General features: G+C 33.2%; 1 pseudogene; it reads left to right on the top strand.

Annotated features, from left to right (window-relative positions):
- The first annotated feature begins 1,554 nt into the window (after positions 1 to 1,554).
- Positions 1,555 to 2,876, top strand: LOC127712050 (toll-like receptor 2; annotated as a pseudogene).
- The last annotated feature ends 15,919 nt before the right edge of the window (positions 2,877 to 18,795 follow it).

Raw genomic sequence — 18,795 nt, forward strand, 5'->3', positions numbered from 1 at the left:
TTCCGAACCATGTATACAATGGTTTTGGCACTGGAATATATGGAAAAGGACAATGCCTGAGTCTTAGACTATCAATCGAAATACTAGGAAATACGTAATGTAGCGAAAGGTCACGATTCCCAAATTGGAAGGTCACATTCGAGGAAAAGAGAACGGAGTTGTGGGTACGACAATTTGAAAATATCCGTCGTCATCTTTGAAACAGATAATAACTAAGCACGGTCAACCAACTGTTGGTGGTATCCGTAATATTGTCGAAGGGATGATTACTTCTTCACCTTGGACTTCTTGGTTTGATAGCTTTCTTGTAAGCAGCAACCCTTTATCAAGAAAATTATGATAGAGAATGCAAGGTCTGGAATATTGTATCAAACGGGAGTTATATACTCCATATGCAAGCGCTGCTGGAATGTTGTTACATAGAAATCAAAAGTTAACAATTGGGAAGCTGAAATCATCTTTTTTGTCGTAAAGTGCTGTTCTTAACCGACCCTCGTTGTAAATTTGTTGATGTTATTTATTTTTCTTTTTGACACTTGCTGGAAGATATTCAGTAATAAACAACACCACGGAGCCTTCTCATAAATTTCCATAAACACAACAACTCATTCCTAAATAATAAAGCATTTAACACATAATTTATGATCTAATTCATAACTGTGATGAAAGATGAAGACATAATCTTTCAATCAGTTTAATTGCGGTCTGGAGCTGGCATGTCAGTAACTGCTAGTAGTCCTTTGTTAATTTATGTATAATTGTCATTTTGCTTATTTTCTTCTGTTACCTATTCTGACATCGGACTCGGACTTCTTTTAAACTGAGTTTTACTGTGCGTATTGCTGTGTGTTTGTTTATTCTACATTGGATAGAGGTATAGGGGGAGAGTTGAGATCTTACAAAACATGTTTAACCCCGCCAAATTTGTGCGCCTGTTCATTTATATGTTTCGGAGTTTAGTGTGACGTCCATTTTCACTGAACTAGTACACATTTTTGTTAAAGAGGCCAGCTGAAGCCTGCCTCCGGGTGTGGCATTTTCCCCGTGTGTTGAAGACCCATTGGTGGCCTTGGGCTGTTTTCTGCTCTTTGGTCGGGTTGTTGTCTTCTTGACACATTCCCCATTTCCATTCTCAATTTTATCTTCAGCATTATTTCTTTTGGTCATTTATATTGAAAATAAATATATGGCATTCCAAAAACATGAAATGCGTTTCCGTGATAAGGGTCAGATATAGTTTTCACACGGCATTTTTGATCAATTGACGACCTGTTTTCTCCCACTTAAAAAGTAATGTTATTTTGATTCCTTCCCTGAGAAAAAATTTCAACGTCATTACTTTCCATTTTAACATACCATTTTATAGTGTTCAGATGTCGTTAATATTGTTAAAATGTGTTTGCATTATACTCTGCATGACAGTTGGATATAATGTTTTCTGTCGTAAGAAAGAAAGACTGTTCGTATTCGCATTATATCCCGGAACTACCGCTAAACATTACCAAATTAACATTGAAATATAATACTCTAACGCTGATCAATCGGAATACTTTTATGAATATTTCTTCAATCGAACTCAAGGCACTATGGTTTGAGAACAATTCAATTGGAGTTAACCAGCATCTGAGACACATTGCTCCGTTTGCATTTAATAGTTCATCGTTACGTTTGCATCGAAATCATTTCCGATTTAGTAGAGAAAAAATCAGGAAAAGAGAATTTGATCCTTATACGATTTTTCGAACTATTCCTAATTTGGAAGAATTGGATTTATCTAAAAACCATTTAAATGATTATTTATTACTCAGAATACTTTTTTCATCTACACGAAATATATTCAAATTCAATCTAGCATCGACAGGTATAAAAACAATCCCAGACGGATTTTCGCAAAAAATGCCACACATTAAATTGTTGACTTTACATGGCAATGAACTGGAACTGTGGAAGGAATCAATCTTCGAAAATGTGCCTTCCATGCGTGAGTTGTATCTTGACGGAAACAATATTCATGTTATAAACGAAAAGTCGTTCCCATCATACTTATTAAAGTCTTTAAACGTACTAGAATTATCCGGTAATCAATATCGATGCAAATGTGAGATAAAATGGTTCTTAGACACAATTCGATCAACGAATTTATCAATTAAATTAAAGAAAAATTGGCCAAAGAGTTACATTTGCACTATCCGGATAACCTACGAAAATCACTACTTGCAGCTTACTTTTCAACGACAGTAGAGTGTAATCCTTTGAACACTGTGTCTATGATAATAATAGCTTCATGTTCGTCTGTTATAATTTTCTTTTTCTGTATCATAATGTCCTTCAACTGTCAGATAAACATTAAAAATGCGCTTTACCTATTTCTTTTAAAGCAACGCATGAAAAGTGGGTACTTCAGACTGGAATCATCAGATGATTTTGAATTTGACGCGTTTGTTGTTTATTGCGATGCTGATCGCCTATGGGTTCATGATGTTCTACTTAAACAATTAGAAAATTCTAACCATAATATTTGTATACATCACAGGGACTTTGATGTTGGAGAAACAATCATGAACAATATTGATTAATATATGGCAAAAAGTTGGAAGATAATAGTTGTTTTGTCTAATAACTTTGCTAAAAGTGAATGGTGTCAATGGGAGGTTGATCTTGTACAAGAACGGAGGCGCCGACAGGGAAAAGAAGTTCTGATATTAATCGTGTATCACCAGATTGATTCAAAACACATGATTACCCCACTAAAGACATTACTAGACACAACGCCTTATTTATCATATAAGGAAGGGTTCGGAGAATATTTGTTCTGGACTGCTGTAATTAAAGACATAAACAAACCTTTGAATATTCCACCAACTTCTATTTTCTAAAAAAATAAATGGATAAATATTTAACTATTTTGTTTTGTAGGTAGAAAAACGAGTCACGTGACCACACATTCGCTTCTTGTTTTCTGAATCACGTTTCAAGAGCTATCTTCACATATTTCATCTAAAATTTCTATCGTTTAGTTTTTTTCTACCACAAAAAAAAATGGGTTTTCCATGTAAAATCTTCAGAAAAACTGACAAGTTTGCACAAATTATAGCTTGATTAAAAGCTCCGACTCAAAGTTTTTAACTATAAACTACATTTTGGTAAATAGTTAAAAAAAAATCTTTCCATTCAAATCTAGGCCCAACCAACTAGATTAAGCCAAATGAGCTTCAAATCAAATACTTTCTAAAATAGTCTTAGTTGTTATTGGCTTTGTACTAGCTGTCAGTAACTGCGAGTACTCTCAGATCTGTACTTAGTGTCTTTTTGTTTTTGGGATGTATAAGTACCCGTCCATGTCCTCTCTGTGTTTTTGTTAGATGTATTTCTATTTGTATTCATCTGATGAGTTAAGCCTTTTTCAACTGATTTTTATAGTTTGTTCTTATTTTGTACTGTAACACCACTGTCCCAGGTTAGGGGAGGGTTGAACGCTCACAAACATGTTTAACCCCGCCATATTCTTTATTTGCCTGTCCGAAAATAGAGGAACGAAAGATACCAGAGGGACAGTCAAACTCATAAGTCAGGAGCCTGTAGTTCAGTGTTTGTCGTTGGTTCATGTTTGTCATATTTGTTTTTCGTAAATTGTTTTGTTATAAATTAGGCCTTTAGTTTTCTTAATTGAATTTTTCATATTTTTCATGTCGGGGCCTTTTATAGCCGACCATACGGTATGGTGTTTTCTCATTATTGAAGGCCGTACGGTTGCCTATAATGGCTTACTCCACTTCATTTGAACTTTGGTGGATAGTTGTCTCATTGGCAATCATACCACATCTCCTTATTTTTATATTAGTTGCAAACCATAAAAGAGAGACATGAAAACTATAAAGGAGAGACCAGCAAACCATAAAAGAGAGACTATCAAACGTGTTGCTTACTTAAATACCAATGATTGTTTGATAACAAAATATTGCAGCTGGTATAACCACAATCACACAAAACTATATCCCTTGAGATGGAAACCATCTAAAGAGAGCCTTGTAAAATAAAAAGAAGACATTTTGTAAATTCTTCAAACTCAAAGGCTTAACATATAGAAAATAAAATATTACTGAAGAATATTACGCAGTTGATATATTTGTACTTATTATGATCTTTCACAAGTTCCAAAAGAACCGTATGAACAATACTTAAACTTGTAAACTATACATTATTTGCCTGCCGATTTGGAAACATTTCACCTTTCAGTCAAACAAGCTTGCTTTGAAATCGTAAAATTTAAGGACAAATATGTAACGTCTCCCTTTCGGTTTTGCTAATTTTGTCCTCAATCTATAGTCTTTAACATTATTAATGACAAATATGTATTGTCAATTCTTTTGATTGCGTTAAGCTATTTCAATTGATATTTTATAGTGTGTCTTTCTATGTTGTGATGTTACACTATTGTTTCAGATAAGGGTGAAGGTTTGGTACCATTAAAACGTTTAAACCCGCTACAATTGTTTGCACCTGTCCTAAGTCAGGAATCTGATGTTCATTAGTTGTCGTTTGTTGATGTGGTTCATAAGTGTTTCTCGTTTCTCGTTTTTTATATAGATAAGACCGTTGGTTTTCCCGTTTGAATGGTTTTACACTAGTAATTTTTAGGGCCCTTTATAGCTTGCTGTTCGGTGTGAGCCAAGGCTCCGTGTTGAAGACTGTACTTTGACCTATAATGGTTTCCTTTTATAAATTTTGACTTGGATGGAGAGTTATCTCATTGGCACTCATACCACATCTTCTTATATCTATTGTCCCTAGTTTCCATATCATGGGTCAATTACATGCCAAGATGATTAATTACGTTTCAATTACATACTGATTTTTTTCAATTAAATTACAATTACATTTGATTTCATTTTGAAATGTAAATTTTTACATGCATTGTTTGATATAAACAAATTTGTTCCAGCATTGCTTTAAGTGTTAGATTTTCATATTTCGTCGTGGCATATTATTACGAATATATATAAATTTCAAGACATGTGTTTTTGTTAATTTCCAGACCATTGATCAATTATGAGCTATCGACTACAAAAACGTTTTTTGTTGGTGTCTTCGTCAGATTTACTATCAACTACAATATTTTTGCTGTTGGCGTCTTTGTCAGATTTATTTGTATGTTTGTTTGAATTTTTTAGTCAGTTTTGCTGCATGTCTGTGATGTTGTTTACACAGTTTTGACTTCTGGATCCTGATTAATGTCACATTAACCAATATGTCTGTTTGGGTGCTCACCCAATGTTTTCAATATAACGGAACTATAAACAATTGTCATACAAGTGAGAGGTTTAGCTAGCTTTAAAACCAAGGGCATTCTTAATGAAATAAAAAAAAAAAACAGTTTAATTACATGTGTGAGTACATCAGAGAAACAATATATGTTTTAAATTATCAAACAATACTTCAATGTTATCGAAAAGTAATGAATTATTACATTGTGAAAAGGAAAGTAATTCATTGCTTTCGATAACTGGTAATTGAAAGAAGCTCGATTACGCATTAAATTGAATTATTTTGGAATTTGTAATTAGTTGTACATTAATTACAATAGCAATATTAATAATTCTAGGTCTGCTCATTTCATAAAATAATTCTAAGGTGTACATGTCGTTTTTGTCGAGCCTGCGACGTCGCAGAAAGCTCGACATAGGGATAGTGATCCGGTGGCGGTGGCGTTAACTAATTAAAATCTTTATATTTCAGAAGGTGGAAGACCTGGATGCTTCATACTTTGTATATAGATGCCTTATGTTATGAAGTTTTCGTCTGTCATATGTCCATTGTCGTTGACCTCATTGTCATGGTTCAGTGACTACTTGAAAAAAAAGTTGAGATTTTTTGTAATGTTAATTTCTCTCTTATAATGAGTTATAGGATAACTATATTTAGTATGTGCGCACCTTGCAAGGTCCTCATGCCTGTCAGACAGTTTTTATCAGACCTCGACCTCATTTCATGGATCAGTGAACAAGGTTAAGTTTTCATGGTCAAGTCCAAATATCAAATACTATAAGCAATAGGTCTGCTATATTTGGTGTATGGAATGATTGTAAGGTGTACATGTCCAACAGGCAGGTGTCATCTGACATTGACCGGAATTTCATGGTTCAGTGGTTAAAGTGAAGTTTTTGTGTTTTGGTCTTTTTTTCTAATACTATATGCAATAGTTCAACTATATTTGGTGTATGGAAATACTTAACGATTTACATGTCAGTATGGCAGGTCTTATTTGACCTTGACCTCATTTTCACGGTTCATTGCTCAGTGTAAAGTTTTTGTGTTTTGGTCTGTTTTTGTTAAACTATAAGCAATAGGTCAACTATATTTGTTGTATGGAATGATTGTAATGTGTATATGTCTGTCTGGCAGGTATCATCTGACCTTGTCCTCATCTTCATAGTTCATTGGTCAATGTAAGCTTTCATGGTTAAGTTTGTTTCTTAGATACTATAAGCAAAAGGTCAACTATATTTAATGCATAGATTAATTGTAAGGTGTACCTGTTTGTCTTGCATGGTTCATCTGACCTTGACCTCATTTTCATGGTTCAATGGTCAGTGTTAAGTTTTCCTGGTCAAGTTTGTTTCTTTGAAACTATAAGCAATAGGTCAACTTTATTTGGTGTATGGAATGATTGTAAGGTGTACATGTATATTCGGTTTGGTTCATCTGACCTTGACCTCTTTTTCTTGGATCGTGTTAAGTTTATGTGTTTATATTTAGAACTATCAACATAAAACCAATGGTCACTAAAGCAGGCGAGACATTTAAGCGTGTGCACTCTTGTTGTTTGAATTTCCTTGTTATTACCGTTGTTTTCCATTATGTTGTATTATCATTCAATAGTATCCTTTCAGTACTCTCTTTAATTCTTTAGTATTGGCAATTCTACCGTTTTAATGAACAATTGAGAGAGTGATCTTCTAAATGAAAATGAAAGGTGCATGAAATATTCTGCAGTGTCTGGTAATTGTATATATACTTCATTTACTGACATAAGAAATCTAACTTTATTGTTAAACAAAACAACAATGAAATAGATAATAACAAAAACATTAATATTTCTTACTGTACTGTCTAAAGAGCCTGTGTCGTTCACCTTGGTCTATGTGCATATTCAACAAAGGACACTCTCCAACATTCAGTAGATGTGAATAGAATTCATGACAAAAATCTCTTTTTTGTTGAGTATTGCTGATCATTTAGACTGTTTAGTTTCTCTCTATCTTCTTTAGTTTTTGCTCAAAACACAAAAGAGGGTAAACTAAATCCTCATTTAAGGGCAATCACTCCTATAAAGAGTGACAGTCCACTAACTATATTGGACAAATTTGACTTGTTAGTAGATCTTGCCTTGCTGATCATTTTTGTCATTTAAAGTGACTATTTATCTATTATAATATTTATCATAACAAACAAAATGCCAAAAAAATGGTAAAAATCGTCATTAAAGGGCAATAACTCCAATAAGGAGTCGTCAGATGATTTCCTCCAATTTGTCCTAATTATAGATCTTGTCTTGCTGATCATTTTTGCTTATTTAGGTTTCTATCTATCCATTATAATTTTAAAGATATAAGGCAACAACACAAAGTATTAATAAATATCGTCATCAAAGGGCAATGACTCTAATAAGGAGTCGACTGAAGCTATTTGTAAAACTTGTCTTGCTGATCATTTTTGAGATTTAAAGTTTCTCTCTTTCTATACAGTTAAAACAAAATGATAAAATTTGCCATTTTAAGGCAATAACTCCTATAAGAAGTCGCCTGACAGTTTTGACGTATATGGACAATTGGTAGACCTCAAAATTCTGAACATTTCTGCCCTGCCAGATTTTCTCTATTTATAACGCTTTTCAAAAAAAAAGACAGAACTTGCATTTTACCCCTATGTTCTATTTTTATACGCCCATTTACGGGACGTATTATGGTATACCGTTGTTCGTCCGTCTGTCTGTCTGTCCGGCTGTCCGTCCGTCCATCCGTCCGTCTGTCCGTCCGACCGTCGTCAACATGTCGGACAAAAACTCAAAAATGCTTTGAGCAGTTTTCATGAAACTTTGGTGAATTGTTTGTATCTATTGACGTGAGCTCCCTTTCGATTTTTATAAATTTTGGATTTTACGTTTCCGAGTTATGTGGTTTTATTCATTAAAAAGGGTGATTTTCCAGTTTTCGGACAATAACTCAAAAATGCTTTGAGCAGTTTTCATGAAACTTTGGTGACTGGTTTATATCTATTAAAATAACCTCCCTTTAGTTTTTTTTTTAAATTTCTGATATAACATTGAGGAGTTATGGAACTTTATTCTTTGAAAAAGCAACGGGCGTATCATGCGCTCATGGAGCAGCTCTTTATTAAACATGTCGGTTGCATGTCTTTTTAATGTACGCAAAATTATTCAAAAACATTATGTCGGTTTTGAACGGATTTGGAAATTACTTTCCTACCCTACCACACCCAAACAAAAGGAGCACAACTAATTAGGATGCATATAAAAGAGAAATATCTTTCTAATGTTAAAAATAACAAACAAGAAAAAGAGAATGCGATGCAAAGTAAATTGAACTTCAAATAAGATTACATCTCGAAACTTTTAAATCTCAAATTAAAGACCCCCAATAAAACCATGTAAGTGTATAATAGCAAAATAATACACACAGAACGTGACCAAAAGTAAGCGTACGATAATATATCATAGTGCACTAGCGCAAAATAAAATTTCAAATTGGTGAAGTCATCGGTAACAAAAATATGTTTTTCAAGCTTTGCTATACAATAAAAGACTTATTGTATGAATATTTATGAAAATTATATCTCTTAGAATAAATATTACTGGCAGTGCTATAACAATCTACTCGGGACAATATTCACCAATTTTCAATATAACCCATATATTGTTACAATTGTTCCAATTCTTTCAAAAGCATTGATCTGATATCTCTTAATTACATATTTAAGCTAAACCCTACATCAATTTGAAAATTGTTTAAATTTAACTCTTTAAACTTTTAAACGTAATGTAACGAACATTTCACAGGAAAATAAATGTTTTAACAAATTCTTGTCTATTCAAATCTAACCCCTTAGATCCAAAAGGGATTCTGATCAGATTGGTTATGTTTGTTTGTAAGAAAAGTTATTATAATTTGGGTCAAACGAGATAGTCAAACGAAATAAGTATGTCAAAATTTTATAATAAAAGCAGCATGATTCAAAGCAACCTCAAAAATATTAAGCTGAAGATGTATAAAAATCAAACTTGAACTATGTGCACAAAATAAAGTTTAAGCTCCCAGTCTCAATGTTTGATAAATAACATTAAATGAGTCAATCCTCTGATTGAAATATAAGTTTCCCTTTTAATAGAGGACTTTTGTTTTGTATGATAACATTTAAAACTGAATAGTAGTTCAAGATACCATACTTGTTAATCAGTAACGAAACAATATCTAATTGCACAAAAATATTAAATATTGGTGCCACAATTTACTGAGAGTGTAGACGAGGATTTACAAAATAGAAAAAGTGGGCCTCTCAAAAATAAAGAAAGAGCATAATGAGATGGTGAAATATAAAGAATAGGGGAAAATAAGTAAACGAATAAAGGATAGAAAACATGCCATAAAAAGTTAAAAATACAGAAATGAAGACATCCCACCACTTCAACCCCGTACCCCAATTCAGACCTTCGTTATTAGCAAAAAAGCTTTTGATGAATACTGTATGTAAAACTTTTGAATATATCAATTATGTAAATGGCACACATTGAAATGAATATAAACTGCAAAGAAAAGATATCTGAAATTAAAAAAAGAAATATCCTATGAATCATATTGCTGACCTAACCATTACTTCATCAGAGACAACAGTTTTATTTTTATATCTTTATATTTCTTGTTCTGCTTCACAAGCGAAGTCAAATCTTGTCTATTATCACAGATTTGTTACCGCCTATGCATATCACTGATTGTCCTGGCTTAAATTAATTTTAGATTTCTTCTGACTATTTCCTTTATTCTTTAGAACAATCCTCAGTTGGAATTTATGTTTCTTTTTCACTGGTTCTTTAAAATCATTTTCAAATTCATCCACTTTGTCATTCATGTCTGATTTAAGTTTCTGCTTTTTGCTTTTCTTTGTTCTAATAGTTTCCATTTGTTTAACAGCGTTGTTGATCATCTGTAGAAATTTTTTGTCATGTTTTGCAGGACTTGTCTGTTCAAGTAGTGTCTGTGTTTCTTCTTTTTCAAGCAATGCAAGATTAGTTGTTAATGACTGATGTGTTGATATCATTTTAAGTGCCAGTGGTTGCTTGTAAAATGATCCCAATATCAAAATCTGTGAATCTCTTTGACAATGATCGGTAACAGATCCACTGAACTTTGAAACAGTTGCTTTACTCACAAACAAATTTTTCAAATTGTTATCAGTAACCACCTTCTCGTGTATGGCCTTCACCTTCTTATCAGATTTTTTTAGAATATATTGGCCAGGCTCTATTTTGTCAACCAGGATACATATAACCTTATTTGACTTTAACAGGACATAAGCAGGTTGATTTTCCCCAGATTCAAGTAAATTCTTCGGATCATTAAAAGATTGAGGCATATTTCCTGATATTAATCGTTTATCACTGCCGTCAGTCATTAAGATCTGAATATCAGTCACCGTGGACGATGTTTTATTGGAACTTCCAGTAAGAACAGTAAGTCCTTTACAATATCTTATAACAGAAGGATAAAAATTGCTGTGATCAAAGAACTGATTTGGAGTGTTGGCTGTGCTTGTATCTGAATCTGAAGGTTCTGTACTGATGTTGCTAAACATGTCATTTTCAGATCGTTCTGTTGATAAAGAGATGACTGATGTCTGACTGTTTGTTTGGACCATAGATGTACTAGATAATGAAATCACAGACTTTTGACTGTCAGTGTATTCACTTGAAGTGCACAACTCCTGAAACTGAGATAATTCTACTGACTGTGAGTATGATGTCTGGTTTTGGGACATTATCTTTTCTGTTTGGATCATTGTCCTACTGGCGCTTTGGTCAACAGATGAGTTACTTTTCCCACTGATGTTTTGGTCAGCTGTTGATGATTTATTGAAGAACTGTAATTGTGTAAGTAGTAGATTCATATCTTCCTATTTTTAAATCAGCTGTCTGAGTTCTGGAAATAAACATGATATTGGCAGAGATTATACATATGATGCTACACTGTAACTTCATGTGTTGCTCAAAGTAAATGTCCTGTCTTCAATAAAGATGAATTTTCTATTTGATAATAGTAAAGCCATTTATCGATAGACCAGTCGAATGCTTTGATTGAACTTTGCAGAACTATGTCTAACATGGGAGAGTCTGAAACTAAGACAAATATGTAGGAACAATTTCCTCTGTAAAAAATGTATGAATCGTTTTACTAGAGTGATCAAAATCATATATCTTTTTAAATGTACTGGACCATGAACGTAATAAAAATCTTAAAATTTGCAATGACTATATTTCCTCAAAATAACAGTCATTTAGCGCTATATGAATTGTTGTTGGTCACTTACAGTTACCCTTCATGTTTTGTAATTGTTGTATCGGAGGTTATCTTCATTCAAACTAAACTTCTTTCTTACATACCTTTTTTATAATTTTAGTCTTATAGTTATAAGTTTAGTTAAAAATTTCCTTAACATTTCTGATAAAAACTAAAAAAATATAAAAAAAATTGCAGTCTTGAACATCTAATGTTATATTTCTTCAAGAGTAAGATCCATTTATTACATCGGTGATCCGTTTATTTGACAATCGCCAATGGCAGTCAGCAGGGTTTAAGAACATTTGTTGTTCGACCTGTTAGTCAAATGAGTTTTGTTAAAATATACTTTGTGACTTTTTGGGGCTTTTTGAAAATATTGTTTGTGCTGTATTTAGACCCCTCTAACAAGAAATTTGTTTTGCATGCACACGTATAAAAATTGCGGTTTTTATCCAACGCAATCATAGGTTTGAACATTGTTTTCAATTTAGACTTGTTTATATTTTTTCGTTTGGGCTTGTATTATATTTGCCTCCGGGTTTATATGATCCGTTCATCCAATTTTGACTTCTCAAAATTCAAGAGTCTATCCTAAATTGAGGTAAATTGTATGGCTTTCCAAATACCGTTTCGATTCCTAACATCACTGAAGAGACATTAATTGTCGAAATCCGGATATGGTGTACAAAAACCTTTTCACCTTTTGTTTGCGGTATACCATCTTTTCCGCAAGTTTATTGTTTTCTGTTTAGTATTAAATTTATAATTAAGATCCATTTATTACATCGGTGATCCGTTTATTTGGCAATCGCTAATGGCAGTCAGCAGGGTTTAAGAACATTTGTTGTTCGACCTGTTAGTCAAATGCGTTTTGTTAAAATATACTTTGTCACTTTTTTGGTCTTTTGGAAAATGTTGTTTGTGCTGTATTTAGACCCCTCTAACAAGAAATTTGTTTTGCATGCACACGTATAAAAATTGCGGTTTTTAATCCAACGCAATCATAGGTTTGAACGTTGTTTTCAATTTAGACTTGTTTATTTTTTTTTTCGTTTGGGCTTGTATTATATTTGCCTTCGGGTTTATATGATCCGTTCATCGTATTTTGACTCCTCAAAATTCAAGAGTCTATCCTAAATTGAGGTAAATTGTATGGCTTTCCAAATACCGTTTCGATTCCTAACATCACTGAAGAGACATTAATTGTCGAAATCCGGATATGGTGTACAAAAACCTTTGCACCTTTTGTTTGCGGTATATCATCTTTTCCGCAAGTTTATTGTTTTCTGTTTAGTATTAAATTTATAATTAAGATCCATTTATTACATCGGTGATCCGTTTATTTGGCAATCGCTAATGGCAGTCAGCAGGGTTTAAGAACATTTGTTGTTCGACCTGTTAGTCAAATGCGTTTTGTTAAAATATACTTTGTCACTTTTTTGGTCTTTTGGAAAATGTTGTTTGTGCTGTATTTAGACCCCTCTAACAAGAAATTTGTTTTGCATGCACACGTATAAAAATTGCGGTTTTTATCCAACGCAATCATAGGTTTGAACGTTGTTTTCAATTTAGACTTGTTTATATTTTTTCGTTTGGGCTTGTATTATATTTGCCTTCGGGTTTATATAATACGTTCGTCCTATGTTGACTCTTCAAATTCAAGAGCATATCCTAAATTGAGGTAAATTGTATGGCTTTCCAAATACCGTTTCGATTCCTAACATCACTGAAGAGACATTAATTGTCGAAATCCGGATATGGTGTACAAAAACCTTTGCACCTTTTGTTTGCGGTATATCATCTTTTCCGCAAGTTTATTGTTTTCTGTTAAGTATTAAATTTATAATTAAGATCCATTTATTACATCGGTGATCCGTTTATTTGGCAATCGCCAGTGCCAGTCAGTAGGGTTAAAGAACATTTGTTGTTCGACCTGTTAGTCAAATGCGTTTTGTTAAAATATACTTTGTCACTTTTTATGGGCTTTTAGAAAATGTTGTTTGTGCTGTATTTAGACCCCTCTAACAAGAAATTTGTTTTGCATGCACACGTATAAAAATTGCGGTTTTTATCCAACGCAATCATAGGTTGGAACATTGTTTTCAATTTAGACTTGTTTATATTTTTTCGTTTGGGCTTGTATTATATTTGCCTTCGGGTTTATATGATCCGTTCATCGTATTTTGACTCCTCAAAATTCAAGAGTCTATCCTAAATTGAGGTAAATTGTATGGCTTTCCAAATACCGTTTCGATTCCTAACATCACTGAAGAGACATTAATTGTCGAAATCCGGATATGGTGTACAAAAACCTTTGCACCTTTTGTTTGTGGTATACCATCTTTTCCGCAAGTTTATTGTTTTCTGTTTAGTATTAAATTTATAATTAAGATCCATTTATTACATCGGTGATCCGTTTATTTGGCAATCGCTAATGGCAGTCAGCAGGGTTAAAGAACATTTGTTGTTCGACCTGTTAGTCAAATGCGTTTTGTTAAAATATACTTTGTCACTTTTTTGGTCTTTTGGAAAATGTTGTTTGTGCTGTATTTAGACCCCTCTAACAAGAAATTTGTTTTGCATGCACACGTATAAAAATTGCGGTTTTTATCCAACGCAATCATAGGTTTGAACGTTGTTTTCAATTTAGACTTGTTAATATTTTTTCGTTTGGGCTTGTTTTATATTTGCCTTCGGGTTTATATAATACGTTCGTCCTATGTTGACTCTTCAAATTCAAGACCATATCCTAAATTGAGGTAAATTGTATGGCTTTCCAAATACCGTTTCGATTCCTAACATCACTGAAGAGACATTAATTGTCGAAATCCGGATATGGTGTACAAAAACCTTTGCATCTTTTGTTTGCGGTATACCATCTTTTCCGCAAGTTTATTGTTTTCTGTTTAGTATTAAATTTATAATTAAGATCCATTTATTACATCGGTGATCCGTTTATTTGGCAATCGCCAATGGCAGTCAGCAGGGTTTAAGAACATTTGTTGTTCGACCTGTTAGTCAAATGCGTTTTGTTAAAATATACTTTGTCACTTTTTTGGTCTTTTGGAAAATGTTGTTTGTGCTGTATTTAGACCCCTCTAACAAGAAATTTGTTTTGCATGCACACGTATAAAAATTGCGGTTTTTATCCAACGCAATCATAGGTTTGAACGTTGTTTTCAATTTAGACTTGTTTATATTTTTTCGTTTGGGCTTGTATTATATTTGCCTTCGGGTTTATATAATACGTTCGTCCTATGTTGACTCTTCAAATTCAAGAGCATATCCTAAATTGAGGTAAATTGTATGGCTTTCCAAATACCGTTTCGATTCCTAACATCACTGAAGAGACATTAATTGTCGAAATCCGGATATGGTGTACAAAAACCTTTGCACCTTTTGTTTGCGGTATATCATCTTTTCCGCAAGTTTATTGTTTTCTGTTTAGTATTAAATTTATAATTAAGATCCATTTATTACATCGATGATCCGTTTATTTGGCAATCGCCAGTGCCAGTCAGTAGGGTTAAAGAACATTTGTTGTTCGACCTGTTAGTCAAATGCGTTTTGTTAAAATATACTTTGTCACTTTTTATGGGCTTTTAGAAAATGTTGTTTGTGCTGTATTTAGACCCCTCTAACAAGAAATTTGTTTTGCATGCACACGTATAAAAATTGCGGTTTTTATCCAACGCAATCATAGGTTTGAACATTGTTTTCAATTTAGACTTGTTTATATTTTTTCGTTTGGGCTTGTATTATATTTGCCTTCGGGTTTATATGATCCGTTCATCGTATTTTGACTCCTCAAAATTCAAGAGTCTATCCTAAATTGAGGTAAATTGTATGGCTTTCCAAATACCGTTTCGATTCCTAACATCACTGAAGACACATTAATTGTCGAAATCCGGATATGGTGTACAAAAACCTTTGCACCTTTTGTTTGTGGTATACCATCTTTTCCGCAAGTTTATTGTTTTCTGTTTAGTATTAAATTTATAATTAAGATCCATTTATTACATCGGTGATCCGTTTATTTGGCAATCGCTAATGGCAGTCAGCAGGGTTTAAGAACATTTGTTGTTCGACCTGTTAGTCAAATGCGTTTTGTTAAAATATACTTTGTCACTTTTTTGGTCTTTTGGAAAATGTTGTTTGTGCTGTATTTAGACCCCTCTAACAAGAAATTTGTTTTGCATGCACACGTATAAAAATTGCGGTTTTTATCCAACGCAATCATAGGTTTGAACGTTGTTTTCAATTTAGACTTGTTAATATTTTTTCGTTTGGGCTTGTTTTATATTTGCCTTCGGGTTTATATAATACGTTCGTCCTATGTTGACTCTTCAAATTCAAGACCATATCCTAAATTGAGGTAAATTGTATGGCTTTCCAAATACCGTTTCGATTCCTAACATCACTGAAGAGACATTAATTGTCGAAATCCGGATATGGTGTACAAAAACCTTTGCACCTTTTGTTTGCGGTATACCATCTTTTCCGCAAGTTTATTGTTTTCTGTTTAGTATTAAATTTATAATTAAGATCCATTTATTACATCGGTGATCCGTTTATTTGGAGTCAGCAGGATTTAAGAACATTTGTTGTTCGACCTGTTAGTCAAATGCGTTTTGTTAAAATATACTTTGTCACTTTTTTGGTCTTTTGGAAAAAGTTGTTTGTGCTGTATTTAGACCCCTCTAACAAGAAATTTGTTTTGCATGCACACGTATAAAAATTGCGATTTTAATCCAACGCAATCATAGGTTTGAACGTTGTTTTCAATTTAGACTTGTTAATATTTTTTCGTTTGGGCTTGTATCATATTTGCCTTCGGGTTTATGTGATCCGTTCATCCTATTTAACTCCTCAAAATTCAAGAGTTTATCCTAAATTGAGGTAAATTGTATGGCTTTCCAAATACCGTTTCGATTCCTAACATCACTGAAGAGACATTAATTGTCGAAATCCGGATATGGTGTACAAAAACCTTTGCACCTTTTGTTTGCGGTATACCATCTTTTCCGCAAGTTTATTGTTTTCTGTTTAGTATTAAATTTATAATTAAGATCCATTTATTACATCGGTGATCCGTTTATTTGGCAATCGCCAATGGCAGTCAGCAGGGTTTAAGAACATTTGTTGTTCGACCTGTTAGTCAAATGCGTTTTGTTAAAATATACTTTTTCACTTTTTTGGTCTTTTGGAAAATGTTGTTTGTGCTGTATTTAGACCCCTCTAACAAGAAATTTGTTTTGCATGCACACGTATAAAAATTGCAGTTTTTATCCAACGCAATCATAGGTTTGAACGTTGTTTTCAATTTAGACTTGTATATATATATATATATATATATATACTATTTAGATCTTCCTCATTATTTCCTCAATCATTCTCTACGGCTCTATCAAATGTAAGTTATAAACTCAGCCTTTCTATTTTTAACGTAAAAGTCATGATGCAATCTTTATTTGCCATGAAATTTAGTTAATAAAAGATTTTGCTGGCTCTGTTTACTAAAACGAATTGTTGAACATATGCAAAGTAATTCAGCGCGCTTTAATTAACAAACATAACGTTGACCAATGATAAAAAGATTTCATTTCGTTTAAAATATGTGTTTCCCCGTCTGCTATTTGTATGACTTAAAAAATAAATAGTTTCACAATTATATTACGTACTTGTTATAAAGTTTGATGTTCGACGTAAGGGGGACAAACAACATTTTGGAGTTTGTACGGGTTTCGTTTTATGATGCTTTATTAAGTTCGGGATTTGAATATATCAGTGTCAGAGGTGCTCGCAATGACGACGATCGATTCGAAGTTGTTCAGATTTGTTTACAGTTGCTGTTACGTCTATTTACTCTATGTTCCTATATGATTTATGAATGGTAGAAGTCTGCACACAATTCTCTAGTTTCGGGAAAGCTTGTTTGCGACCTAGAATTCTGAGTGGGTCAAGCGTTTAAATGAAATCATGCGAGAATATTCGAGATTTAAAAAAACTGAGGGCAAAGTCATATGGTACAAATAAATATTCGATGTTAAGGACCCTCGCCGCTTTCCCGTTTACCTGTGAAGCCGTTGAGTGTCATCTGTTTATTGGTTTATGTTTATGTTTAATAAAATAAAAACATATTGTGTATAATTTCGAGACCTAGTGTTTGAAAATCAAGGGAGAATATTGGGAAAGAAATTTGAAGGAAACTTGAAACTTACCTTGCAGACAAACACACCAAAATGTTTGATAAAGAAGGAATGAGGGCCTACAAGTCCTTTAAAGCTTCCAAGTACTTTGAGGAAGGATATGTGCAGAAATACTATCTTTGGAGATTGAGAATAATTTCCTGATACATGCTGACGTAATGGCATCAATGGCCAAAATAGTATATTATTCAACGGTGATACTACACATTACTTCTCTTTGGCTTGTGCCGGGCGGATATAGATAAACAGTTGAAACCGTAACACAGCTCCTGTGATTGTCATGCAAATCGGAGCTTTTTGAAAAGTTGTCGCTGGTCATAACACAAAGTCAATATCATGAATGACATTATGCGAAGTATTCAATAAAATATAACCATGACTTCATAAATATAATGTTTTCAATATTGTATAAATAGTCTGATCGTTTAACCCATAATAGAAACAGCCACACCCACTAATAAGCTATACAATGTCTTTACTCAGACTGTTGCATTTTGAACAAACACGTGAAAAGTCCAGCTCAATCTAGAACAAAACAGTTTCAACATTCATATCTCATTATCATGATCTTGACCTGGATATGCATTTAACTTGCCACTGGACGCAAGCAAAGCCATCAATTCATCTATCTGTACCCACTAACCGCCAGAAATTCGCATTTCTTTTCAAATATTGTGTAACTTGACTTCTATTATAAACAACTCAAAGTCGGTTACTGGTGAAGCGATTTTCAGTAATGTTTGGCTACAAGGGCCAGTTAACGTATGTCTGACATATAAGATTCCACCTCTAACTAAAAGACAGAAATTCTCACTTAACCTGAGTATTAACCGTTAAATAGTTAATTACTCCTTTATGGTAAAAAAAATCATAAGGGGTTCCGCGGAACCCTGTGTTTCGCCTGCAATTGCTGCTGTCAGCGTTAAAGGGTAAAGTTGGATTGAAAAGTGAGTCCATTTATCAGTAAAATACAAAATTTAAAAAAAAAATTTCATTAGATGCTTTTTCTGTCTTGA

Source organism: Mytilus californianus, unplaced genomic scaffold (assembly GCF_021869535.1).
Source record: "Mytilus californianus isolate M0D057914Y unplaced genomic scaffold, xbMytCali1.0.p SCAF_8, whole genome shotgun sequence".
Classification (NCBI taxonomy): Eukaryota; Metazoa; Mollusca; class Bivalvia; order Mytilida; family Mytilidae; genus Mytilus; species Mytilus californianus.